The 17,428-nt window shown below is 42.4% G+C and overlaps 1 non-coding gene across 1 annotated transcript; it reads right to left on the bottom strand.

The window, feature by feature from the left end:
* Nucleotides 1-9,190: 9,190 nt before the first annotated feature.
* LOC115068031 lies at nucleotides 9,191-9,311 on the bottom strand. The gene has a single exon (XR_003847399.1). It is a non-coding gene; the product is annotated as a small nucleolar RNA SNORD22 (small nucleolar RNA).
* Between the last annotated feature and the right edge of the window lie 8,117 nt (nucleotides 9,312-17,428).

The raw sequence follows: 17,428 nt of genomic DNA, 5'->3' as shown, positions 1-17,428 counted from the left end.
TCTTTTCCCCCTAGAGATAAGAGTTATGCAATTTGGGAGTCTTTTAGATAGACCCACTGAAGGGGTACTCCAATTGCCTCACCCTGTGTCCTTGTTCAGCATGGAAGAAGCCAGAGCGGTCTGCGTGCCGATTCCCCATTGATAATTTGGGTAACCCCTTCAGAGGATGGTGTGATAAGAATAGGAGGTAGGAATTGGTTAGGCAGTTAGGGTAAAAAGACCCCAAAGAAAAGTAGCCAGTTTCTTGGCTAAAACTCACAATGTCCTTGGGCCTGTTAGCAACATACTCTGTTCCAAAGGCCAAAAATGTCAAAAGTATTTAGTAATCCTTCAAAGGTATTAGGGTTACCTCTTCAGAGAGGGGAATGTTGGAGGGGACAGAGTGGGCATGGATTTGATCAAAACACCTTATACACATGTATGGAATTCTCAATAAAGTTTTTGTAAAAAATTAAAAAAAAAATCAAAGACAGAGTACATGAAGTTATCAGAAAAAAAGTGATGAGATATGGGAGGAGTTGGAGAGGAGGGAGTGGGCATGGATTTGATCAAAACACCTTATGTGCATGTATGAAATTTTCAATAAATTATTTTTAAAAAACAAACCACAAACCAAACATCCAAAACTGGGTATAGTGGTGTATACCTTTAAAGGATTAATTCCAGCACTCCCAGAGGCAGAGAAGCCATCCTAGTTGACATAAGTGAGTTCCAGGCCAGCTGGAGCTACAGGGAGACCCAGTCTCAAAAAAGACCAAAACATACAAAGAAACAAAAAACAGATAATTTGGGTTTTTAGAAAATATTTCATCATTTTTAATGTTATTTTATATGTATGAGCATTATGCCTGCATGTAGGTAAGTGTACCTGCATCATGCAATGCCTGTGGAGGACAGAGGAGGCTGTTGAATCACCTGGAACTGGAGTTACAGGCGGTTGTTAGCTGCCATGTGGGTGCTGGGACTCATATCTGGGTCTTCTGCAAGAACAGTCAGTGTTCTTAACCACTATCTCTCCAACCCCAGAATTTGGGTTTTTTAAAATAATATTTTATGCTGGGCATGGTGGTGCAGGCCTTTAATCCCAGCACTCTGGCGGCAGAGGCAGGTGGATCTCTGTGAGTTTGAGGCCAGCCTGGTCTCCATAGTGAATCCAGGCCAGCTGTGGCTACAGGGAGACTCTTGTCTCAAAAAGACCAAAAAAAATTTTTTTAATTATTTTTATTTTATTTATTTATTTTCTCTCCACACCCCTATTATTTTTATTTTACATGTATGAGTGTGTTGCCTGCATGTGTGTAAGTGCACCTGTGTCCTTCAATACCCACAGAGTCAGAAGAGGACATTGGATTCCCCTGGAACTGGAGTTATAGTTGGTTGTTAGCCTCCATGTGGGTTCTGGGAATTGAACCTGGGTCCTCTGTAAGAGCAATCAGTGCTCTTAACCACTGAGTAATCTCTCCAGCTCCAAGGATTTTTTTGTTGTTTTATGTGTATGAGAGTTCTGCCTGCATGTATGTGTGTATACCTGTGTCATGCAAAGCCTGCAGAGATCAGAAGAGGATGTTGGATCTCCTGGAACCAGAGTTATAGATGGTTGTTAGCTGTCATGTGGGCGCTGGGAATTGAACCCAAGTCTTCTGGAAGAACAGCAAATGTTCCTCACCGCAGAGCCATCTCTCTCTAAACACACACACACACACACACACACACACACACACACACACACACACACATACACAAAAAAAAAAACCAACAACAACAACAACAAAAAAACCCAAAAAACCAAACTCAACATTCAATGATTGGGGGCTTTTTGTTTTGTTTAAGTCCTGGAGACATGCTAGGCAAGCACTGTACACCCTCAGCCTCTAATTCCAGAATTTCCACTGAGGCAGCATGATGGTCATGGACCAGCAGCCTAAACCTTGTACAAATCCCTGTGTGAACAAGGATTTGCTTTTTCTTTAGAAAGGGAATCAGTCACCTCCAGGGGGCATCACTGATTTGTTCTGGAAGACAGAGCAGAAAGCCACAGGAAGAGGAAGGCATGTCCCCACCCCAAGTTGTAACAGTTCCTGGATTACAAAGACCCTCCAGCTAGTAGAAGAGGGGAGGGGGGAAATAGCAGCTACCACTGTTATCAGCATTTGTAGGGTAGACAGGCCATGCTACACTGTGCTTAGCTTTGTAAGAAAGTACCAAAGGACATGGTAGGCATGCTTGTAATCTCAGCACTTGGGAAGCTAAGGTAGGAGAATCTCCAGTTTAAGGACAGCCTGGGATACATAGTGAGACTCTGTCTCCAGAAAGCAAGAGTTGGTGTGTAGGTCACTGCTACAATTCCTGCCTAGCATGTGCAAGGTCCCGGGTTTGATCCCTAACATTACAAAGGAAAAAAAAAAGCCTATCACCAGATGTGGGTTTTCCACCTTAGATCGTGTATTATTACTTTTCTCCTTGCTGTAACCTCATATCTTACAAAAAGCAACTTCAGGGACGGAAGGTTTATTTTGGCTCCTGGATCAGGGACAGAGTTTATCACGACAGGGAAGGATGCTCCCATTGTATCTAGTCAGGAAGCAGAGAGAGATGAATGCTGGTGTTCGGCTGGCCTGCTTCTTTTTAAAATTCAGTCCAGCCCTAGCCATGGGATGATGGCATCCACAATTAGGGTGAGCCTTCCCTTCTCAATTAAATCTCCCTAAAAACATCCTACAGAGGGGCTGGAGAGATGGCTCAGCGATTAAGAACACTGGTTGTTCTTGCAGAAGACCTGGGTTCGAATCCCAGCACCCACATGGCAGCTAACAACTGTCGGTAACTCCAGTCCCAGGGGATCCAACAGCCTCTTCTGACCTCCACGGGCATTGCACGGCACGGGTGCACTTACCTACATGTAGGCAATACATGCATACACATAAAATAAAAATAATAATTTTTTAAAAATCCTACAGCTATAACTAGAGGTATGTTTCCTAGGTGATTACAAGTCCAGTTGGCAGTGAAGATTAACTATTACAAGCCCAGCCCTCATTAACCTGACACCCAAACACATAACACATCACTTTTTTTTTTTTTTTTTGGTCTTTTTGAGACACTGGCTGCTCTTGCAGAGGATTGGGCTTGGTTCCTAGCACCCACATGGCAGCTGACAAACATCAGTAACTCCAGTTCCAGGGTATCTAACGCTTTCTTCTGACCTCCGAAGGCATTGCACAACATGGGTGCATTTATACACATACAGGCAATGCACTCATACATGTAAAAAATAAAAATAAAATATTTTAAAAAATATTTTATTATTTTTATTTTATGTGTATGTGTGTATTGCCTGCATGTAGGTAAGTGCATTCATGTCATGCAATGCCCTCAGACAACAGAAGAGATTGTCAGATCCCTAAAAATTAAAAAAAAAAATGCAACTTGAGTTGGGCATGATGGCCAACGCCTTTAATCCCAGCACTTGGGAGGCAGAGGTGGGCCCTGTAAGTTCAAGGCCAACCTGGTCTACATAGTGAGTTCCAGACCAGCTGGGGCTACCGGGAGACCCTGTCTCAAAAAGACCAAAAATAAAAAATAAAATAAAAATGTAGCTTATAAATGTATATGCAGCACTAGTTAGCATATGCAAGGCATTGGAATCCATACCTGACACCACACAGTCAAATATGAAACACACACACAATACCTATTGCATACATACTATATGTAATTTAGAAATCAAAATAAGATATATGTACTTTAGAAATCAAAATAAGATACGTAGGAATAAATCTAAACAGAAGTCTTTGAAGCTGGGTGTAATGGGACATGCTTGAAATTAGGAGGTCAAGGCAAGAGGAGCAAATGTTCAAGGCTAAGGCCTGGGGCTCTAGCTCAGTGGTAGAAATGTTGCCTCAGATGCATGAAGCCCCAGGTTCAAACCTCAATACTGCCAGAAGAAAAAAGAAAGAAAAAGGAAAGTTCAAGGCCAAACCTTTGTGCTGGTACACTCTGGTAATCTCAGCATTTAGGAGGCTGAAGCAGAAGAATCATGGATTTCAAGGGCAACCTGTACTACATAGTGTGCTGAAGACCAGCCTGTATATACAGAAAGAGTGGGAGAGGGAGAGAGAGAGAGAGAGAGAGAGAGACAGAGAGAGAGAGAGAGAGACAGAGAGAGAGACAGAGAGAGAGAGAGACAGAGAGAGAGAAACAGAGACTGAGAGATTGAGATTGAGAATGAATCTGAGGCCAGCCTGGAATATATAACAAGACTGTGATGAGGCACTTCAAGACTGACCATAGCTACACCATGTTATAAGCAGGCCCGAGCTAAATTAGTCAGCTGCACCTGGCTACACTCCCTCCCCCCAACAGCAGATTTATGGCTCCAGTAGGTTTCGCTTGGCTTGCTCTTGCAGAATGGTAATTGTTGTCTTACAGGATAGAAATTGTCAGGGGACTTTCCACCCCTAAGCTTGGGATCTTAAACTTTTCACCCCTGGATGTAGTTTTTCTGGGTAAAAGATTACCCTAGAGATGGCTTACCCCAGAGATGGCCTGGGACTGCACTTGGGAACCAAATGTTCAGTGTAGTTGCCCACTAGCTTAAAAATATATATATAAAGACTTTCTTTTGACAAATTTTTGTGTCTGAGTAGTCTGGTGAAAAAACATCACAACAAGATCCTGTTTCAAAAAATAAGGAAAACTGGGCATGGTGGCACATATCTAATATGAGTTTATTGGGGCTACTTACAGGAGCAAGGGTAACTCAAAGGAACTATAACACTGAAAAGTCTCACCCCCAACATGGCCAACTCCTGGGCAGCTGCACCACCAAAGAGTACCAATCCCCAGTCCACCTTCTACCTTTGGTGTACATGGCACCACCCAATCCTACCTGCAGCTGGAGCAGGAAGAATCCAGAATCTCAGATGAGCATCTGAGGCCCTCTTCCTGCCATGAGGGAATGTTAACAGCCTCGTTACCATTGACTGAACTGTCAGCTGTATTGGTCTGTGTATTTCATTTATTTATTGTTATTATTTACTCATTTGGGTTTTTAGAAGCAGTCTCGGGTAGCCCAGACTTGCCTCAAACTATGTAGTTGAGAATGACCTTGAACTCCTGATCCTCCAGTCCAATTGCTCTGTGACAGCTGGCTCTGCTTCATAATGGTAATGGTGACAGTCATGTCATGCCCAGAGGAAATGGCTGCACTACAAATAACTGTCATACAGGAAAAAAGAAAATGAAATGAGGGTTTTTACCTCATGCCTCACACAAAATTAATTCTCGCTGTGTATGGTTATTGATATTCTGTGTAGTGTCTGTGAAGGCCGGAAGAGGGTGACAGAGAGCCAGAGTTGCCATGTGGGTGCTGGGAGGCAAACCTGGGTCCTCTGGGAGAACAGCAAGTGCTTTTAACCCCTGGAGCCATCTCTCAAACCCAAAAAATTAATTCTGGATGAATTAAGAGCATAGACACACAAGGCAATTTTTTAAATATTTTATTATTTTTATTTTATGTGTATGAGTGTATTGCCTGCATGTAGATAAGTGCACCTGACAAGGCAATTTTTAAAAACTTTTTTTTTGTTGTTCTTCTTGATACAGAATCTCTCTATAGCTCCAGCTGGCCTGGAACTCACTGTACGAATCAGGCTAGCCTTAATCTCAGAGATCCACTTGCCTCTGCCTTCCGAGTGCTGGGATTAAAGGTGTGTGCCAACACATCTAGCTCTAAAAAGTTTTGAGAAGAAAATATGGCAATATTTCTATAATGTCAGTGTGGGGAAGGATTTCCTAGACAAAAATATAAACCCCAAACCATAAAAGTGGGAGCTACTATATAGCAATGTCAGGTGACTGGTTGAAAGACAGAAACTGCAATTTCACAGAAGAGGAAGAAAGACTGACCAATAGAGATGAACAGATGAGGGGCTGGAGAGATGGCTCAGCAGTTAAGAGTGCTGGCTGCTCTTGATGAGGACCCCGGGTTCCCAACACCCACATAGAGGCTCACAACTATTTGTAACCCCAGTTTCAGGAAATCTAATGCCCTCTTCTGGCCTCCGTGGGTACTGCATGTATGTGGTGCGCTTATGTACATGCATGCAAAAATACTCATGACCCATAAAGATAATTATTTTTTAAAGTGCCTGCCTGTAAGTGTACCACGTGCATGCAATGCCTGCGGAAGCCAGAAGAGGGTGTCTGATGGTAAGAGGCTGTTTTTAAATTCAGGCATAATTGTAATGGACACCAACTTGACACAATAGGCCTTAACACAAATGACAGAATGTATGAATTCCAAGGGGGGGGGGGGGGTATGGGCGGGTGCTAGTGGGGAAGGAGGCATAAAGATGATTAAGATTGATTGAGGTGTTCTATGTGAAATACACAAAAATTCAATTAAAATTTTTTAAAAGAAATGGCACAAGATAGAAACAAGGCACAAGAAACGACATGTTTTCAAACATGTATTGAATGTCAGCTATGTACCTGGGCCTATGCTGAGCCTGGGATACCAACATAAATACTTAGTAGATACCCATGCTTAGAAGAAACTGGACTGGTGAGGTCGTTCAGCAGGTAAAGGCGCTTGCCACCAAAGCTCATGACTTGAGTTTGATCTCTGGGACCCACATGGTGAAAGGAGAGAACCAACTCCCAGAATGCGCATCCTGGTATGTGCACATGCATGCACATGTGCACACACACACACCCAATGTCGTTAAAAAGAACTTGAACCTGGGCATGGTTTCACATGCCTTTAATCCCACTCCTCAGGAGGCAGAGGCAGGTGAATCTCTGTTAAACTGAGGCTAGCCTGGTCCATGTGGTAGACCCTATCTCAAAAACAAACAAACAAACAAAAAAAACAAGCTGGAAATCATTAATTTATATATTTAAAAAACGGGTGAGGGGACTGGAGAGATGCTCAGTGGTTAAGAGCAGTTGCTACTCTTGTAGGGGATCCAGGTTCAGTTCTCAGTACCTACATAGTGACTCACAACCACTTGAAACTCCAGTTTCAGGGGATCCAACATCTTCTGGCCTCCGAGTGCACCGGGCACACACACATGCAGTACACATACCTACATGCAGCCACTCACACATAAAATTAAATTAATTTTTTAAAAAAGTTTTGGAGTCAGGTCTAGCTTTAAACTCTCTCCGTAGCCGTAGCCAGGATGACCTTCAACTTCCTTTTTTTTTTTAATGTTTTGGTATTTTTGAGGCAGGAACTCATTATGCAGCCCTGGCTGACCTGGAACTCTCTATGTAGACCAGACGGACCTTGAACTCACCGAGATCTGCCTGCCTCTGCTGGGATTAAAGGCATGAGTCACCATGCCTGGAGACCTTGAACTTCTGATCCTCCTGTCTCCAGCTCTCCAGTGCTGGGGTTACAGATATGCTACAAACATCCCTGGTTTACATGGGTATGAGGGTGGAACCCAGGAATTTGCACGTGCTACACAAGCACTCTACAAAGTAAGCTACATTCCCAGCCCCCCTTCCAAATATTTTTCAGTATACTCCTAAATTTTCAGTTAGTTTACCTGTTTAACAAGGTTACAGTTTCCTACCTATGGACTCAAGTGTGAAGGCAACTTCAGGCAAAATTAGGTTAATTTAATATAAACAATGGGGGTCTCAGATGCATTTTGAGGGGTCAGAACAATTGTTGGTCCTCTCAGTAAAGCTGTGCTATAATCACTTTTGCTCTCCAAATTACACTCATGGTCACTGTTTATTGCAGGCTCGCCACAGGCCATGTATTGCACACCTGTGACCTTATTTAGGGCATACAAGTTGCTAAAACTCCTTTTCTGGGGGAGAGATGTAAACAACATCCCACCTCCTCTTCCCTTGATCATAAACTGAGGTATGATTCCTCCAAAGTGCACTCTGGGAAACCAATGAATTTATTGGCTTACTTTCAGAGCAATGGATGATGGTTTACTTACAGGCGCATGTATGCTCCCCCTCTAAGGCCACACAGAAAACTCTTCACCCAAGCATGAATGATGACTTCCCCATAGCAACATAAATAGAGAGCCTCTTCCTTGAGCTGAGGCCTCATACAGTCGAGGCTGAATTGCCCACCATGGGTTGGGAGGTATGGGTAAACACTCAATGTGAGGATCTCTTGACTCTTCCTGCCCCATCAACAGTCAACAAACCCAGCTATGGTGACCTTTGGCAAGGAAGCTCATCTGAGTTCACGAAGATGGCATCTGTCTGACTCAGATGACAGTCCTATACAACAGCACAGTTTAGAGGTACACACTAGGTCCATTCTACAGACAGAAAAACTGAGGTTGGAGAAGTTAGATCCATGTCCCACAGCTCCTGCATGGCTGAGCTTCTAAAAACACTAATCCATAAGAAAGGACAGCCAACAAATTGCCTGCTTTCCAGCTTCTATCCACGCTGCTTTCCAGCGTGTGAAAGGTCAAGGGCCTGTAGAATTTCACTAAGGTGGGCTTACAGAGTTTGGCCAGTTATCCCAGGCCCTGCTCTGCCTTCTCTTGAGAATCTACTCCCACAGCCACCCTCCACCACATTCGCATTCAGAAACTATCTTGCAACCTCCCCAAATATTTATTAAATGCTTACCATATGATCTAAGTTCTGGGATGAGACCATTGAACACAATTAAGTGGCCAAATGTTGTAATTCTCATTGGCAAGAGAAGCTATTAGAAAGGTTTTTTATACTTTGTTTTAATAAAATATGAGTGTTTTGTCTGCATGTATGTAAGGGCACCTGTGTGTGCAGTACTGGAGGACAGAAGGGGACGTCAGACCCCCTGGAACTGGAGTTACAGATGATTGTTAGCTGCCATGTGGGTTCTGGGAACTGAACCCAGATCGTCTATAAGACAATTTTAACTACTCTTAACCTCTTAACCACTAAGCCATCTCTCCAGCCCCTTAGAAAAAGTTTTAAGCAGAGGAGCAACATGATTTAATTTTTTAAAAAAGATTAAGAACCATTTTATTAGGAAAACAAAGATGACTGTGTGCTATTTTAAACAACTAGGCTGTAAAAGAAAAGATCTGAACAGTCCCATCTTGTGCCTGAAAGCTTGGACACCATTTATACACAACTTGTTCTTTCTTCAGACCTAAAAACATAAATAGCCACCTGTCTTTCAGCAAGTGATAACTCTTCCCTTTTCCACACACAAAAACTGGGCTGACAGTTCCTTCAGGAACACATTTTCCCCTTCTTCCTCAGCTGGCCCCAGTGGATTCACTCTTTCATGTTCTAGGGATAGGGCAGGAAATAAGAATATCTCTTCACTAGGATCAAGTATGTTTTTAAAAAGAACATTTACAGTGCTGGAGAGATGACTCTGAGGATAAAGTGTTTGCTGCAGAAATGTGAAGAGCAGAGTTCAGATCCCCAGAACTCATATAAATGCCAGGTAAGCATGATGACTGCCTGTAATCCCAGCACTCAGGAAGTAGACACAGGATTTGAGGCAGACTAGACTACCTGGAATTGAAGAGCTCTAAGTTCAGCAAGAGACTGTACTTCAATAAATAAAGTGGAACATGATCAAAGAAGACTCCCCAGTCAACTTTAGGCCTCCACATGTACCCTCATACATGTGTACACATATGCCAACATGCATACACACACATACAACATATAAACACACAAACAAGAAACACGGCTGGGTATGGTAGCTCACACCTGTAATTCCAGCACTTGGGACTGAAACAGAAGGATCATCTCAAGTTTGAGGGCAGCCTGGTCTACTTATTGAGGCTTTGTTTCTTAACTCTTTAAAAACATTGTGTGTGTGTGTGTGTGTGTGTGTGTGTGTGTGTGTCTGTGTCTGTGTCTGTGTCTGTGTGTGTGTATGCACCACAAAGTAAGAGTGGAGGTTGAAAGACAACTTGCAGAAATCGGTTCTCCCCTTCCACTATGTGAATTCCTGGGGGAGATCTTGTCTCAGATAAACAGAAAACTAAAAAAAGAAAAAAGAAAAAAAGTCAAGGGGGGGAGAAAGAGTGGGGAAAGATAAGGAAAGAAAAGGAAAGGAGGAAGGAAGGGAGGAGAAAGAAGAAAGAAAGAAAAAGGAAGAGATGGGAAGGGAAGGGAAGGGAAGGGAAGGGAAGGGAAGGGAAGGGAAGGGAACAGGTAACGGTGGAAGCAGGATTTTCTCTGTGTATGTGTGTAAGCAGTCTCAGAGGTATGAAGACAACTTTCGGGAATTGGTTCTCTCCTTCCACCCAGTGGGTCCCAGGAACTGAATTTAGATTATCAGGCTGAACAGCAAGTGCCCTTACCTGCCCATTCCAGGCACCTCATGTAAATGAAATCACTTTGTCTTTTTTTTTTTTCCTTTTGTCTTTTTGAGACAGGGTCTCCCTGTAGCCCCAGCTGGCCTGGAACTCACTATGTAGACCAGGCTGGCCTTGAACTCACAGAGATCCCACACTTTGTCTTTTAAACAATTTTTTTTCTTTTAAAAAATATTTATTTATGGGCTGGAGAGATGGCTCGGTGGTTAAGAACACTGACCTTTCTTGCAGAAGACCCAGGTTCAAATCCCAGCACCCACATGGCAGCTAACAACTGTCCATAACTCCAGTTCCAGGGGATCCAACAGCCTCTTCTGTCCTCCAAGGGCATTGCACGACATGGGTGTACTTACCTACATGCAGGCAATACATGCATACACATAAAATACAAAAGTAAAAAAAAAAAGATTGATTTATTTATTTTTCTGATAACACAGTGGATGGTAATAGGGATGACAGAGTATATGGGCTCCGGGGGGGAGGGGCTATGGGAGAAGTATGTTTCTGAATATGTTAAAGCTGTAATGAAATGCTTCTTCTAATCATGTGGTTATTAAATTTAAAAACAATTTTAAAAAATAATAATTCTTCAAAGCATGAAATTTGCTCCTTAATAATTAGTAGATGTGAAAAACATTAACACTGAAATCTACCTGATGACTTTATATCCATGCTCAGGTGCCAAGGATCTCAGAAAGTAACTGACTGTGACTAGCAATAATGAGATGCATAGAGATTAGAGATGCATGTGCAAACATCTAAGGGTTAGTTGCATTAAAAATGAGCTTATCTGGGGGCTGGAGAGATGGCTCAGAGGTTAAAAACACTGATTGTTCTTACAGAAGACCTGGGTTCGAATCCCAGTACCCACATGGCAGCTAACAACTGTCTGTAACTCCAGTTCCAGGGGATCCGACAGCCTCTTCTGTGCTCCGCGGGCATTGCACGACATGGGTGTACTTACCTACATGCAGGCAATACATGCATACACGTAAAATAAAAATAATAAATAATAAATAAATAATAATAAATAAAATATTTTTAAAAATTAAAAAATGAGCTTATCGGTATGAAACAGTATATTTTTTTGTGTGTGTCTTTTTTTAGGGTTTATACTGAGTACAACAATTTATAACTGTATTAATTCAACACTGTGAACCTAAAAATTTACATCCAATTTTGAAAGAGATGCATCTTTGCTCTGGAAACTGTTATTGACTATGTCAATGTTGTTGTAATGAAATGCTCCTACTAATTATGTAGTTATTAAATAATTCTTTTGGTGTTTTTGAGATAGAGTCTCCCTGTAGCCCCAGCTGGCCTGGAACTTGGTGTGTAGACCAGACTGGCCTTGAACTCACAGAGATCTGCCTGCCTCTGCCTCCCAAGTGCTGAGATTAAAGGTGTGTGCCACCACGCCTGGCCATAAGTTTTTTGTTTTTTTTTTAAAGAACGTGCTAAAAAAAAAAGATTTGTTTATTTTTATGTGTATGTGTGTGCAGCATGAGTTTATGTGCATCATGTGCATGCAGGTGCTCATGTAGGCCATAAGATGGCATCAGATGCCCTGGAACTGGAATTATGGGGGGTTTGTGAGCTGCCATGTGGGTGCTGGGAACTGAACCTGTGTCTTCTGCAAGAGCAGTAAATGTTCCTAATGGCTGAGCCATCTCTCCAGCCCCACGTAATTGTCTTTTATGTGTGACTCTTTTTTTTTCTTTTCTTATGTATATGCGGGCATAGGCTAAAGTTGATGTCGGGTGTCTTTTTCCATTACTTCCCACCTTATGTTTCTTTTCCTTTTTCTCATTAAAACTTTAATTTTCTTTATTTTATCTGTGTGTGTGCCTGAGCATATGTATGTTCAGGTGCTCTTGGATGCCAGAAGAGGATGTCAGATTCCCCTGGAGCTGGAGTTACAGGCAGTTGTGAGCTACCAGATGTGTGTGCTGTGAACCCAAGCCTGGGTCCTCTGCAAGAGCATCAAATGCTCTTTAATCACTGAGCCATCTCTCCAGCCCCTTCACCTTACTTTTTGAGACAGGGTCTTTCTGTGAACTGAGCTAAAGCCAGGGAGATGCCTCAGTAGGTAAGAGTGCTTGTCACCAAGCTTGATGACCTTAGTTCAATCCCCAGGACCCCCATGGTAGAAGGAGAGAATTGACTCCTGACTTCCACATGTGTGCTGTGGCACAGCTCCCTTCCAACACACTCAAAAAAAAAAAAGATTAACATAATTTCCTTAAAGAACTTTATCTGGACCTGGAACTCCTCTATTTGATTGGCCTGGCTGGCCACAAGCTCCAGAGTTCCTCTTATCTGCCTCCCCAGCACTAGAATTACAGGATTACTAGAATTACTAGATTACTGTGTCATCACTACACCTGGCTTTTAAAAATGTGGGTCTGGGTACAGAGACCCGAAAGTTTAGTGCCTTGCCACAATAGGAGGAAGATCATCCCGCACCTACCACCCCCTCCAAGGCTCAGGGACTTTTGGGGAGGAGGTTGGTAGGAAGAATGTAAGAGCCAGAGGAAGAGGTAGAGCCATAAATAGGGGGTGCTCACTGCTCTGTAAATAACCCTCCCACCCTATGCTCTGTTAAAAAACAAAAAAGAAAATGATAGGTGTTTAGATAGATAGATGACAGGGATCTGAGTAGACCGCAAGTGGATGGACTTGCACTGGGGAACATCTGAGGACACTGACTTGACACAGTGGGCCTTAACACCCAGGACAGAGCATATGGGTTCCAGTGTGTGTGTGGGAGCTATGGGAGGGTGCTGGTGGGGACAGGGCTGTAAAGATGATTCAGATAGTTTGAGATTTTCTGTATGAAATACAACAAAATTTAATAAAAAATTTTTTTTTGTCTTTTTGAGACAGGATCTCCCTTTAGTCCCAGCTGACCTGAGCTCACTACATAGATCAGGCTGGCCTTGAACTCACAGCAATCCACCTGCCTCTGCCTCCCGAGTGCTGGGACTAAAGGCCTACGCCACCATTCTTGGCCATAAAAACTCAAAAATTTTTAAAAATTCAATGAGGAAATCTTGAGGGACAGGCAGGTTTTGAGTAAGACAATAGGCACTTTCAAGGCCATGCCTGATTGACATGAGACTGAGACTTACCAGAGTCAGGAATCCATTGAAGCAAAATAAAGGATGTTGTTTAAGGATTAGCAAGATCAAGGATCTGAAGATAGTCAAAGCAGTTAAGGGGCCTGTGTTTTCAGCTCTAGTTGCCAGTTATAGCTGAAGGCAGGTGCTGTAGCCACAGGTTTAAATGAAGATATCGAAACAGCTAGCTGAGCCATACCCCTTATTAATCTATCTATAATACATACTATAATGAATATGTTTATTTTAGTGGTTTTTAGTGTTATTCTAGTCATGTCATTTATTAGACCTAATTTAAATGTTACTTTCTGTGTGAAAAGTTTCCTATGTCTTCATATGGATGGAGTTGTTCCCTTTTCTGGAAATAAATACCTCATGGCTCATAAAAATAAATGTGGATCTGGGGATTGAACTCAGGTCCTCGTGCCTGTGCAGCAAGCACTTTACCAACTCCAGGATTCACTTTTTGTTTTGTTTTGTTTGAGAAAGTCTTGCTATGTTTCCCAGGCTAGCTTCAAACTTACACTCTACTCCTTGAGCAGCTAGGATTATAGGCATGTGCCACTGATGCCAGCTTTAGCTTTGGCTTTTTGCGGAACTGCCTAAGTGTTTTACATAGCGGGTATACTTTTTTTTTTTTTTTTGGTCTTTTTGAGTCAGGATCTCTCTGTAGCCCCAGCTGTCCTGGAACTCACTATGTAGATCAGGCTGGCCTTGAACTCACAGAGATCCACCTGCCTCTGCCTCCTGAGTGCTGAGACTGAAGGTGTGTGCCACCATGCCCGGCTTGCTTCTTACATTCTAACAGTGTGTGACACTTTCTTTTTTGTCACAATTTTACTAATATTTGTTTTGCTTTGTTGTATTTTTTATTTTGAGTTAAGATCTCTCATAGCTCACTGACCTTGATTTCAATATGTAGCTGAGAATGAACTTGAACTTCTGATCTTCCTGCCTCTGCCACCCAAATGCAGGGATGGCAGGCTTTCTCTACCACACTCAGTCTATGCAGCACTGAGAATGGAACCCAGAGATTCATGCATGCTAGACAAGTGCTCTACCAACTGAACCCTAATGTTTATTTAAAATAGCATAGTGACCGCACAAAGAATTCAAGTCTACAAGAAGACACATAGCAAAGAATAAGTAGGATTCCCTTCCTTCTTTATCCCTCAATTCACTTTCCTCTCTAGAGGCAACTACAGCTATGAGTTTCTTATATGTATTTCCAGAGAGATTCTATGTATTGACAACAGTTTTCAGACAGCATAAGCCATAGCGTTAAATGTCCACTGTTTTCTTTTAATGTATATGAGTGTTTTGCCTGCATGTATGTAAGTGCACCACATGCCTGTGCATGCGATGCCTGTGGAGGCCAGAAAGGGACATCTGATCCCCTAAAATTGGAGTTACAGTTAGTTGTTAACCATTATGTGGGTGCTGGGAACTGAACCTGGGTCCTCTGCAAGAGCAGGCAGTGCTCTAAACTGCTGAGCCATCTCTCCAGTCCCAAATGTCCAGTTTTGCACCTTGCTTCTTCCACTTCCCAGCTTATTCTGAAAATACTCTCTATAGAGACAACGGCTCATTGTTTTGTGACTGCATATTGCACTGCTAAGCATTTTGTCTAGTGGATCTGTATCAATCCGCAGAGAATGCTGTTGTGTAATGTACCCAGTTCAGATTCTTTTGCCTTTTACATTCCTGTATTTGTCTTTACCATGATTCTGGAACCCTCTCCCAACCACCTGGCATCTTCTTTCCCCATGTCCCATTTCCTCTCTTTCCTTCACCTCTTCTACTCGTTACTGTTTACCATTCTCTTTTCCTCCCCATTCCTTTTGTGATGACAGTCTTTTGAGGTATCAGTTTGTTTAGGCTATAGTTCTGTTATTCAATCAAGTGAATTGAGGTGTTGCTATGAAGTTTTCTTTGTTTGTTTCATACAAGGTCTCACTATGTAATCCTAGCTGTCCTTGGTATGTAGACCAGGGTGCCTGGAACTCACAGACACCTGCCTGCCTCTGCCTTCTGAGTGCTGAAATTAAAGGTATGTGCCACCACACCTGGCTGAAGTTGTTTTATTTTATTTTTTTTTTCAGTACTGGGGAATCAAATAAGGAGCCCTATGCATGCTAGGCAAGTGCTCTACCACTGAACTACACCCCCAACTCTGAATGTATTTTGAGGTGTGATTGAAATTCATAATAATTGATCTCTTTTTGATCTTTTTGAGACAGGGTCTCCCTGCAGCCCCAGCTGACCTGGAACTCACTATGTAGACAAGGCTGGCCTTAAACTCACAGAGATCCTCCTTCCTCTGCCTCCCAAGTCCTGGGATTAAAGACATGTGCAACCATGCCCGGCAACTAATTGATTTTTTTTATAAAAGATTTTATTACTTTATGTGTATAATTGTTTTGTCTGCATGTATGTAAGTTGAGGCCAGAGGAGGGTGTCACGTCCCTTGAAATTAGAGTTACAGACAGTTGAGCCACCATGTGGGTGCTGAGAACAAAACTTAGGTGCTCTGCAAGAGTAGCAAGTGCTTTTAGCTGCTGAACCATTCCTCTAGCTCCCCACAACTAGTTGATTTTAACTAAAAATTATCTGGGATAATCTAGATAGGTCTGAGTCAAGCTTTCGAAAAACTTTCAAAGTAGAACTGAACTTTTGAAAAAAAATTTATTCATTTATTTTATTATTTTATTTATGTGTGTGTATGTATTTTTATTTTACGTGTGTGCATATATATATATATATATATATATATGCACCATATACATGTAGGAGCTGAAGGAGGCCAGAAAAGGGCATTGGATCCCCTACAACTGGAATCAAAGGTGGTTGTGACTGCCATGTGGTTGCTGGTAACTGACCCTGGGTCCTCCACAAGAGCAGTAAGCCCTCTTAACAGATGAACCATTGATCTAGCTCCTCTTTTTTCTTTTTTGTTTTACTATATTTTGTTTTATTTTTTGAAACAGAGTCTCACTATGTAGCCCTCGCTGGCCTGGAAATATCTATGTGGCTAACCTTAAACTCACAGAGATCCACCTGCCTGTGCCTTCTGCATGCTGGGATTAAAGGTGTGCCCCACCATGCCCGTCCTCTTTCTTTTTAGTTTCATACTGTAACCCAGGCTGGCCTCAAAACTCATAGCAATCCTCCTGCTTTAGCCTCCCAAGTGCTGGGACTACAAGTTTGAACCACTATTCAAGCTGAGGTTTCCCTTATAAAGAAGAAATCCTCCCTGTGAACAGCCGTGTTAGACTATGCCTTTGAATTCCAGCCTGCTCTTCTCATGCTCTGCCCTGTATACTTTGAACTTGCCCTGCCACCCACTTCAACTGTGTGGGATCGTTTCTTGGGATGAATCTTTGAATATATACCTTCTACTGGTTCTCTCTCTCTCTCTCTGGATGAACCCTGACACACTCTTCAAAGTATTCTCTCCATCTAACCTGGGAAGTCATTTTGCTGATAAACACAGAGAGGCTTTGGTCAAACATTTTGTCTGCTCCATTTATCTGTCCACCAGCTTCAGTGAGTACTAAAGGATGTTTGTGCTGTCATTGCCTCTAACAAGAAGAAAAATTACTATGGAGGCCCTGGAATGGTTTCCTAGTGTCAGGAACAGTGTGCTAGGATTGCCATATGGAACCACTGCATTATGGATTGGTTGATGCCAGACTGATATTACTTGCATGAAAAAGAAAGTAAAAGCTAGGTGAGTATGAAAACGAAAGTAGACAAAGAATAAAATAATTATGTCTAGATTCATACTGATATAAATGAGTGGTTGAATAGATAGATAAACAAACGAAGGAGGAGATGACCTTAGGATAGAAGAACTCTAAATAGAGACTGTACCCTGCCCCTGGGGAGGTGGAGATCACTCTCTAGTCTTTAAGTGTGGGTTATGCAGAATGATTTCCTTTAAAATAGTACAGTATGGAAAGGGGGGGGGAGATAAACTTTATAACAGAGAAA

Source organism: Nannospalax galili, unplaced genomic scaffold (genome assembly GCF_000622305.1).
Source record: "Nannospalax galili isolate Female #2095 unplaced genomic scaffold, S.galili_v1.0 scaffold747, whole genome shotgun sequence".
Lineage (NCBI taxonomy): Eukaryota > Metazoa > Chordata > Mammalia > Rodentia > Spalacidae > Nannospalax > Nannospalax galili.
The sequence above is the reverse complement of the archived record's forward strand: the minus strand, read 5'-3'. Positions and strand labels throughout refer to the sequence as shown.